Consider the following 12,320-nt stretch of genomic DNA (forward strand, 5'->3'; position numbering starts at 1 on the left):
CTACACACGTGATCACAGTTTTCGGGTATGCATAGTAGCCTGCACTTAGTACTACACATGCGACCTCACAATAGATCATTCGTATCGTTTTTATTCCGAAGGTTAAATTGGGAAATTCCTCACTTTTCAACATTTTACTAAATTCTCCGTAATCAATTTAAATTCATAATTTACATCAAATACCCATTTGATAGGCAGCCACATTTCATATGATATCAAAATATAATAACATAAAAAAAATCGATAGATTATTTATGTACGAATTTACTCGAAGTGTCGATCTCACTATCCATAGTACCAATTATCCATTCATAGTATAATAAGACACAACTCAAATATCAAATCAGCTTTTAAGAATTTACATAACATATATCACATATTTCATATATCACTTGTCATGTATCTTCATTTTCTTGCATTTCATGTAACATTCCTTCATGTCATATTTCCACATCATAAACACCATTCCATCAACTTTTCCAATATATTAATTCATAAAATATTAATAGTAAGAAAGATAATTCAGATATAACATTGCATTATTATTATCATACGAACTTACCTCGATCCAGAAACAGCAATATACCATTTTAGTCCATAACCTTGTATTTTCCCGATTTAAGCCTGAATCTCGATTTCCTTCATCTATAATATCACATTTAGCCTAATAATTCGTCACACTATTCATACGGATCCAAAAATCATATTTTTAAAATTTTTCATTTTGACCCCTAAACTTTTGCATATTTGCACTTTTTCCCCAAGGTTCGGAAATTAAACATCATCCTATTTTCTTATGTTTTATGAAATGCTGATCATTTTTCCCTTCTATGGCAACATCAAATTCTCACTCTAACATGTACTTATGACTATTAGGTATTTTTACCAATTAAGCCCTTTTGCTCGTTTTCACTTAAAACTGAGTAGCACAAGTTGTCTAACATAACCTAAAACCTCATATTCTATCATAAAACACCAAAATACACAAATTTCACCTATGGGTATTTTTCCAAATATGAACCCTAGGTTGAATTATTGCTAGCATAAACTAAATCAAGTTACCGGGACTCTAAAAACGTAAAAATCATTAAAAACGAGGCTAGAACGGACTTACAATCGAGCTTGGAAGCTTGGAAACCCTAGCCATGGAGTATCCCTTGGTATACATGTCCATGGTGAAGAAGATGAGCAAAATTGGCTTCTAATTTTGTATTTTAATTCATTTTACCCCTAAATGACTAAAATGCCCTTACTACTAAACTTTCCAAAAATTCCATTCATGTCCAATATTTGTCCATAAACTTTGAAATTGGTCAAATTGCTATTTAAGACCTCCTAATTAATATTTCAAAGCAATTTCATACTAGAAACTTGTAGAATGCAAGTTTTGCAACTTATTCAATTTAGTCCCTAACTTCAAATTAAGCACTTTATGCATAGAATTTCTTCACGAAATTTTCACACAATCATGCAATCATATCATAGACCTCAAAATAATTATAAAATAATTATTTCTATCTCAGATTTGTGGTCACAAAACTACGATTCCAATTAGGCCCTAATTCGGGATATTACACACTTGATAAGTTAGCTGAATTGTATATTTTTGAAATAGTGAGGTTGCACGGAGTGCTTATATTCATTGTATCAGATAGAGATCCGAGGTTTACAACACGGTTTTGGAAAAAGTTACAAGAAGCTTTGGGTACAAAGCTGAATTTTAGCATTGCTTTTCGTCCACAAACTGATGGTCAGTCTGAGAGAGTAATTCAGATCTTGGAAGACATGCTCCAATGTTGTGTATTGGAATTCAAAGATAATTGGGAAAAGTACTTACCGTTGGTGGGGTTTTCCAACAACAACAATTATCAGTCGAGTTTGAAAATGTCACCTTATGAGGCATTATACAGGTGTAAGTGTTGAACACTATTGTATTAGACCAAGCTCAGAGAAAATTAGATTCATGGAGTTGATTTGGTCAAAGAAACCGAAGAGAAGGTGAAGGTAATTCATGATTGTCTGAAAGCCACTTCAGAGAGGCAAAAATCCTTCGTAGATTTGAAACTAAAAGAAATTGAATATCAAGTTGGTGATAAGTATATTTGAAAGTGTCTCTATGAAAAAAGGTTTTGAGATTTGGCAAAAAGGGCAAGTTGAGTCCTCATTTTATAGGACCGTATGAGATCACCAAGAGAATAGGGCCGGTTACCTATCGGTTGGCTTTACCATCTGAGTTGGAAAAGGTTAATGATGTGTTCCATGTGTCTATGTTGCGCCATTATCAATCTGATCCTTCAAATGTGATTTCACCTCCGGAAGTTGAGATTTGGTCGGATATGACTTATGGTAAGGAACCGAATAAGATTTTAGCATGAGAAGTTAAACAAATAAGAAACAAAAGCATTGCCTTGGTGAAAGTGTTTTGGAAAATATATGGGGTTGAAGAGGCCACATAGGAGCCCGAGGAGGCCATGAGAAAACAATACCCAAACTTTTTTACCAGTAAGATTTTCGAGGATGAAAATCCCTAAAGAGGCGAAAGTTATAACATTCTGAATTAAGGTCTAGTTGGAATAGTGGTTTTAAGACCACAAATTTGAATTAGAAATAATTATTTTATGATTCATCGATCATCCATGATATGATTGAATGTTTGTGTGAAATTTTCATGAAAACACTCTATGCCGAAGATGTCCAATTTAACCTTAGGGACTAAATTGAATAAGTTGTAAAACTTGTGTTCTAGAAGCTTCAAGCATGAAATTGCATTAGATTATTAATTAGAAGTCCTTAAATGACAATTTGACCAAGTTCTAAAATTTTTGAACAAAAATGGGCACGAATAGGAAAAATTTGAAAGAAAAGCCTTAAGGGCATTTTGGTCATTTGGTTAATAAAAGAATAAAAAGGAAAAAATCAAGCAAAAATCTTTTCCATCTTCTTCCACTTTAGCCAAAATTTGCAAGGGCTCCATGGCTGGGGTTTTCAACATTTCAAGCTTGATTGTAAGTGCATCCTAGTCTCGTTTTTAATGTTCTTTACATTTTTTAAGTTGTCATCAGCCGATCTAGCTATTTCTAGCCATATTTTGAGCTAGGGTTCGTGTATGAAACTTGACCCATGTGTGACATGGTTTTATTTTGATGTTTAATGGAGGAATATGAAAGTTTGATGTATGATAAACATCTTTTACTAAGTGATTTTTAGTGAAAACACCTAAAAAGGACTTATTTGTAAAATATGAATAAATGGGTAGTAGAAATGTGGTTTAATGTGAAATATGGGCTAATATGAGTTAGAATATGAATCGACTAGGCTTGGGTAACAAAGAAAATGCATGCATTTCATTTTACGAGCCCAAGGACTAAAGTGTAAATAAGTGAAAAGTTAGGGGTAAAAGGGTAATTTTACCAAAGTATGTGTTATGGGTCGATTTGAGTGATGTGTGTATTGAAGAATTTAAATTTGGCATTATAGATCAAGAAAAATGTGATTCAGGTCTTGATCGAGGGAAAAACAAAATTTACAATGATTAGGCTTGTTTTTATCATTTTGTACTGAGGTAAGTTCATTTGCAAATAAAGCAACATGTACCATATTTTAAATGCTTTAATATTGCATGTATGATAAGTACTTATATATTTGATATGTTTTTGTATCATGTGTTTATTGCCTAAATTTTATCATGAATTATACTTTGATTATCCCATGAATATGTGATTGGTGCTATGAGTATTGAAATCGATGTTACGAGCAAGTTTGATAGAAATGTGGTAGCGAAGAATCCCGTTTGAACCTTAGGAATAGTTAAGGATACAAGTGACATGTCACTAGGAACTATGTGATCTGAACTCATTGAGTTGTGGTCTAAGTTCATGATGTATGTCACACAAGTTTTGGTGTTTCGGGTATTGGTCTCGTATATTCTACCGGTGGCTGGGTAGTTCAGCATGTGTTGCGGATACCTAGTAGCCTCTGTAAGTAGACCCGTGAGTAGGTCAAAAGCGAGCAACATGTGATATGTGATATGAGATAGCATTGGCTACATATGAGGTACTTAGGTGTGAGATTTCGAAGTATCCGATAGTATTCCAAGTGTTCAACGTGTAGTTTTAGAGGAAGTTCAATGAGTAATCTTGATAAATATGTCAAAGATGAGAAAGTAAGTTATTATGTGCAAGTGGCCCAGGTATGTACATCGAACTCATGAGAATGACATGAGATATGATGAACTTATGGTAAGAACATGTATATATATATGAAGAATAAGTTAAAGAGATTTGATAAAATGCAAGGTTATGTTCATTATGTTAAATGTATGGTTAATGCTTGTTTAAGTTGCATTTTATATGTATGTGAACTTACTAAGCTTCAAAGCTTACCCCCTTTCCTTTCCATTTCTTATAGTGTCGGCAAGATAGCTCGAGGATTGGAGGATGTCGGAGACTCGATCACACTATCTATTGAATATTCGGGTATAGTTAGTCTCATCATTTGGAGTATGGCAGGTATAGGGATTTGGTATTTTTTTATGTATCATATTGATTAGCCAAATGTGTTGGCTCATGAAAGTATTGTGATTATTTTGTATATGGCCATGAGAGATGGCTCATATTGATTATTTGGGTTGTAACCTTAAATATTGGTGCATGCATGCAAATATGTTTATGCTTTAATGTGGTTATGGTTGCTCATGGTTAATGTTTGTGATGGATGGCATGTATATTTGGTGTATGAAATATGATTAATGTGTATGACAATAAATGTGGTGCAAATGTATAACTTGGAAGTAGGTTAGCAAAGATGATAGACAAATATGAAATTAGTGTGGATTGCCATATAAAAGCGTGATAGTTTGAATAGGTGATATGTTGACATTACCAAGTCATAATTTAAACATGAATGTGAATGCTTGAGTAATCAAATGTGCCATGTTGCATGCCATGAAGTGAGTGTAGGTATGAGTGTTTAAGGGTGGAAAATGGCTTGCAAAATAGCCTAGAAATTGTCCACACGGGCATGTGTCTTGGCCGTGTGTGACACAAACGTCTACCCCATGGTCGTGTGATCCATGGGCGTGTGATCCGGCCTTGTGTCCCCTGCACCCTAATTATGCAAAACAAAATGCCCAGTAGTAAACACACAAGTGGAGACTCGACCATGTGTCTCAGTTGTGTGAAGGACACGGCCTTAGGACATGGGCATGTGCCTAGGCTGTGTGAAGTCTGCACTTAATTTTTGGAATTTAATTCACCACACGGCCTAAGCACACGGGCGTGTAACTTGACCATCTGACCTTATTTGGTTGATGACGTTATAAACAGAAAGTTACACGGGCTGAGAACACGGGTGTGTCCCAAGCCACACGGGCGTGTGACTCTCCAAATCAAGAAATATTTCTAAGTCTTCTTATTATTTTCAAAGTTATCGGTTTAGTCCTGAACCGCCCTTGATGTATGTTTTGGGCCTCGTAAGCTTGTAGTAGGGACGAAATGCATCTACATGAATGGTTTTAAATTGGACGAAAATTTTATGGCCCAGTTTTGTACGATTGGTTATGTTTAAGTTCGGCAACACCTCGAACCCTGTCTCGTCTTTGGATACGGGTAAGGAGTGTCACATACTAAATGTGTAACACCCTATACTTGACCCAATCCATGGGTTTGGGTACCAAATGTCACAAGCCACGTATAATTCAACAAACACTTTAACTTTTGTAGTTACATATTTTGGTTTCAACATTTCTCAAAATGTAGCACCATTTGTAATTTACTTCAAACAAAGTTTTAGAATTCTTACAATTTCACTATGATGGTAAATTCCTAACATTATTCGCCATTTTGATTTAAGTCTACTACTTTAATACATTTGATCCAGCTCTTGAGGTGTAGCCTCTAAAGAGTGCCCTTATAGACACATGAATGATAATCATGCCCCTCTCACAACATGACAATGTCTAGCTTGGTCCCTCCAATTGATTCTCAAGCCAAAGCTTTATCATGTAAAGAAGTAGTAAATTTGTAAGTTCAAATGAACTTAATGAGATTCTACATAACTGGACTATAGTAATAATTCAAAAACTTTAAGGAACAAGTTTTAAGCTGATATTTCAACTCCCTAATCATCATTGGCCTTCCCCAAATTCACCGACGAGGTTGATGTCTACCATTTTCCCTACAGCTTATCGTTGGCGGTCTCATTCTCTATCTGATACATGGGCATGTTCATTTATCGTGACTATCCTCTATTAGTACAGACCTAATTTGCCTCATCCCAACTTCCTTTACTACCTAACAAGCTCATCTTCCCTTATTCTCACAATCTTTTATGTGAATTCCATTATTTACCATTGGTTGTCATCCATTCAATACCTTAGAATTCAATTTCTTACCCTCCGATATTCTTGACGGATCATCTGTCCTCGATTTATCCCTACCGAACACTTATCTTGTTAGTTCCATAGGTCTATTTGGTATTATTTAGTCTTGGTCAAACATCCTTCCTCTCTATAGGTTTAGATAAAATTTACCAGTCAAACAGTTGTGCTATCGTTGTTCCCAAGTGAAACCCCAATGGACTTATCCGCCCAAGCAGACTTTAGCCCATGGACCCCTTAGACATAGGTTTCGTTTTATATAGTTTCACCCCTAACTCGAGTTTACTTGCCAATACGTGCAAACTCATAAGTTCATACTCCCCTTTCTTATCTTTCTAATTTGGTGGATCCTTGGGCTATCCCGTCTACCCACGTTCTTGGACAAGTCGTTTCATCCTTTCGTGTTACTCTCCAAGTAGATCATACTTCGATCTCTCTCTTACCTTGTGCTATCATTTTTCCTAGCCAAATGTTCAGGAAAACTTCACCTGGCACCATAGCCAAGCTACGGCTTTGTAACACCCCTAACCTGTATCCGTCACTGGAATAGTGTTAAGAGGCATTACCGGATAAATCGAAACATTTACATATACTTAAGCATAACATAATCAAACATACAATAATCATTCACAATTGTCCCTTATATAGGTCTACGAGACCATAAACATGCTTTAGAAAAGGGTTGGGACTAAACAAAGTTCATATAAAATTTTTTTGAAACTTAACAATTTTTCTAAATTACAAAGGTCACACGCCTGTGTGAGCAGATCGTGTGCCTCACACGGCATTAGACACGGCCGTGTGTCTAGGCCGTGGAGAAACAGGGAATTCATACTGACTTACCCACACAGCCGAAAGACACGCCCGTGTGTCTAGCTCTTGGTCGAAACTGACTTGGCCACACTACCTGCCACACGCCCGTGTGTGCGCGACCGTGTGGTCTACCCAGGCTTATTTCGAAATGGCCCTCGAGCAACACGCCAAAGACACACACCAGTGTCCTTGCCCGTGTGGGCAAAAATAGGCCATCTACAAGGCCAATATGCCACCAATTTTGGGTCCTCCCTACAAATCCAAAGTCAAGCATCATATGCAACATTTTCAGCCAAATTCAACTCCAAACATGTATCAAATAAATTTATAATATCATCAACCAATTTCATGTTCATTCTCTATACCAAAACATACTAAAATCATATGTAAAACATTACCAAATTCTCAACTATGAACATAAGAAAATGACCATTTCACTTGGCCATATACATATCACAAAACATTATCACATTATTTAACTCAAAGTTCAAGCTGAATCATATAATCGATTACAACATACGTATAAATCATGAAATACGTATAAATCATGAAACATACTTCCAAATGAGCTTAGAACATAACCAATTATACACAATAGTAGCATCATAATTAAGCCATTTTCGCATGGCTATATATATACACAAATCAAAATGAACCATCTCAAAGCTAGTCTATACATGCCACATTACCAAAACTCAAAGCTTTTGTTTACCGAAGCAATAACCGAATAGTGTGATGAGATCTCCAATGACTTCTAACCTGAGCAAGTTTCTGAAACTCTATACACATAGGAAAAACATACAGAGTAAGCTTTGAAAGCTTAATAAGCCATAAGCAAATAAATCATTTCAATAACATTTATAAACCATTATCACTAAACCGAATTTATCAAATCTCATTCTCATATACATTTATTGTACTCATAAATTCATATAACCACATTAAATAACTCTGCTTATCTCATTTATCAATGAACATATAACCATGCTTTCAAATTTGAATAACAGCCGTTAACTCAATCATATAAGTCAAGCTCGCACATATTCATTACATCGCCAATCAACTATGTTCATTTATTACAAATCAAACATAAGATTATATCAATTTCTTTATAAACACTTCTAAACTCTAACATCAATAATTCCTTTATTCACATAAACCAAATTTGCATATATGAACCATATAATCAACTCAACCATTTTAATTTCATTAATTGTTCAAGTTTTTGAACCAAGAAATCATACATCAGAGCCATATTTCATATTTCATATATCTCATGTCCAGAACATAGAACCACAATTTCATATAACGAGCATATATAACACATCATTCCTTTATATACATTCATATCATTCTTTGTCATATATTTCACATATGGTCATAAGATATATACTCATCTTTCGTTTCTAAATTTCATAACTAATCACACATACCTGAATCAGATACAATTTCACATGGTTTTTCATTTCTCGGAATGGCCGTTGAACCATTCAGAATCATTAGGGATACTCGGATAACTCATAAGCTCGTACAATGCCAACATCCTAGACGTGGTCTTACATGTAATCAAATATCGATGCCAATGTCCCAAACATGGTCTTACACGTAAATCACAAATCGATGCCAACGTCCTAGACGTGGTCGTACATGATAACACATATCGGAATCCTATGTCATGACATATGTATCCTAACTATTCCTATGGTTTGTACGGGGCTTTTCAGACATTGTCACATTATCGGAACTTCCTCAATTTCATTTATTCGAACAATTCATGATCGGAACAAATTCTCCAAAGCTCGATTCAATTCAGCATCACATATATATATTTCTTTACAACTCAATTCAGCACATATAATGCACATACATTTAAATTTAACAACATTTATTTACTTATGAACTTACCTCGTACTAACACGAACCGACCGGAATGAGTATTCGATAATTATTTACTTTCCCCGATCCAAATCTGATTTTCTCATTTCTTGATCTAATTCAATACAAATTCAACTTATTTAATCATATATTCAATCAAATTCATCTAAAAACACATAAATGGGCTAATTAAACTTTTGCTCGACATTTTACTTTTTTTGCAATTTAGTCCTTATTTCACAAAACACAAAAATATTCAAAATTTGACCACACCCATGCTTGGCCAAATTCACCTTGGGTCCCTAGTATCCCATTAATTAAATTTATTTCACATTTTGACCCCTCAATTTACAAATTTCACAATTTAGCCCTTAATACACATCTTTATCAAAAATCACTTAATTAAACATAATAATCTATCAACAAAGATTTATTTTTCATCATCAAACAACAAATTTATCACATTATCAACAATGACAAATCTCAAGTTCATCATCAGTTCTGAAAATTAAAGCATGGGCTAGCTAATTTGCGAAGCAACGATCTCAAAAACGTAAAAATTACTAAAAACTGGGTCAAAATGGACTTACAATTGCTCCCCCAAAGTGCTGAACTATTTTGACCATTCAAACCCTATTTTCATTGTGATATTTGATCATTTAATGAAGAAGATGAACCGAAAATTGATGTTGGTTTTATTTATTAAGCATTAATTAAATAATTACTAAAATAACCTTAATAAAATAACACCAAAATCATCCATTTAATGGCCATTACCGTCCATCAACCATAATAGTGGCATATTTCCATTTTAAAGACTTAGCAATTAATAAACCATAGCAATTTAGTGCTTTAACGATTAGATTGCCACTTTTACATTTTACGTGAGTAAGTCCTTTTTGCAAATTGAGCACACAAACGATAAAATTTTCATACGAAACTTTTACACATATCAATTCACATACTTTAAGCATAGAATATAATATTAAAATATTTTTCTTACTCGAATTCATGGTCCCAAAACTACTATTCCGGCTAGGGTCTAAACCAGGTTGTTACAACTCTCTCCCTGTAACACCCCAAACCCGGCCTAGACATTACGGCCGAATTCGGCGTGTCACATTGAAGTGTTTTTGAAAACCATGTTTTCATTGAAAACCCTTCTTGATGTAAAACTCATTGGAGTGTTATTGTAAAACTCATGTTTTAATTAAAAATCTTTAAAAAGAATATTTTCGTTATAGATTAAAGTGAATGGAAGCTGTGCACCAGGTAGGAAGCCAAAAAAGAGGAGGTGAGTCTATTGGACTGCTTAAGTACCAAGCTCTTCATGGATCCAATCCTAGACATGCACACATCCATTGCCACACTTAAAGCATATTACTTGTCCACGAACAACAAATTAAGTATAAGTCCATTTAAAATATTTATTTCCTTTGAAAACATTTATGTTGCGGAAGCTTTGCTCGAAAATCGTGATATTTTGAAAATAAGTAATTTTATAAAACGCGCCCTAGAGCTAACCAATTTAATAACCCAAAATATTAAAAATAATAAAAAGAGCGGCCTTATTACAACTTAAACTAGAATAAAAATAATCAAAATAATAAATGCGAAACTTATTTTAAAGAAAACAGAAACTTAATCTTCGTGGCCGCTCTGAATCTCGCCCAGCTCCAAGTCCACCAACTAGGGCTCACCTGCAAGGATGGAAGAGAAAGGGGGTGAGTTTGGAAAACTCGGTGTGTAAAGTATCCCAACCAGAGCCCAAATCAGTTCAAGCTTTACTGGGCCTAAGCCTTATTCAGAAATCAGTGTTAACTGGGCCTTAGCCCATATCAATTTTAATCTGGGCCATAGCCCCTTACAGTATCAGAGTATATTGGGCCTAGCCCATATCAGTATTAATCTAGGCCGTAGCCCTATTACAAGTCGAGATATATTGGGCCTTGCCCATATTAACACAGTTGGGCCCATTTCAATATAGTCTCATATGATTAATGCATGATATACCCATCCAACCCTGCACTTGCCTCCGTCCATCCCTACACTTCCTTTGGGGAATAAATCACCCACGCCATCCCTACACTTACAGTGTTAGCACCGGTTGCGGCACTAACTATAATCCGCAGCAAAGCTGCTTATATCAGAATATGTGGCACAGCCACCAGAACGGGTTCTTCCTCCATAACAAAACCCAACCCCATGCAACAGATATACATGTCATGGCATACAACAAACATAATCAGAATATCATGCATTTCAGTCAAAATTAACCCTAGGGGTATAACGGTCATTTTGCACCTAGGGGTAAAACTGTAAATTTTCCACTTTTAAATGTATTTTAGTAATTTATCTATTTTAGGGTTTTTCATGCATATTCCTACCTTTCACATACTAACAGAATCACTTACCGAGGGTTCTTATCGAATTGGGTCCGTTGGCCTATTATTCCAATTTTGGCCCATTAAGCCCAAAAATATCGAGGGCACAGAAATCATGCACTTTGCAGCCCAAACATTGCAGCTTACCAAAAACATTAATCAATTTACCTCACGAGCATTTGCACACTTGCAAATCTACAAAATACTAGTTTTTCGGCTTTTGCCGATCTAGGCTAACAAAGGGTGACAGTTACACACCTGTTTGCAACGAAACGCTGATGAGTTCCACACACGAACTGCCTACAATCATTTACTAATACGTTAACTATGAATCCATAGCAACTTATCTGCAAAACTCCTTACCAAAAATCGACCATTAACACTTTAGGCACTGGTGTTCTTACCTTTGCCGAAATATGAACTAGATCCAGATTCAATCGTTCCAATTATCCAAGCCTTCGATCAGTTGCCTTTAATCCACACTATAGGAAAACAAATCAAATATCACCACTAAACCCTTTGAGTACAATCAACAGGCACCCTTTGCATATATGGGTTTTTCGGCTTTTACCCTAATTCATGAATAACGAAAGAAAGATTCGAGCGTTTACCTATATCGTTATGAAACTACTCCCAATCGATTGTAGATCCAACCACCGTACAAGAAGGGAAAATACTCAACCAAGGGTTCGGCCTTTGCAGTACCTCAAAGTAGTAAGATTTCGGTTTTGGAAGAAAAGATACGAGGTTTGGCTTCAATGGAAATTCAGCTAACCAGTTTTGTTGAGGATTTATGAGAGAAAGGAAGAAGAAGAATATGAAGGATTTAGGTTCGGCAAAAAGATAGGATGAAAATCGGCAAGAGGAGAAAG

Source organism: Gossypium hirsutum, chromosome A08, assembly GCF_007990345.1.
Source record: "Gossypium hirsutum isolate 1008001.06 chromosome A08, Gossypium_hirsutum_v2.1, whole genome shotgun sequence".
NCBI classification, from domain to species: domain Eukaryota; kingdom Viridiplantae; phylum Streptophyta; class Magnoliopsida; order Malvales; family Malvaceae; genus Gossypium; species Gossypium hirsutum.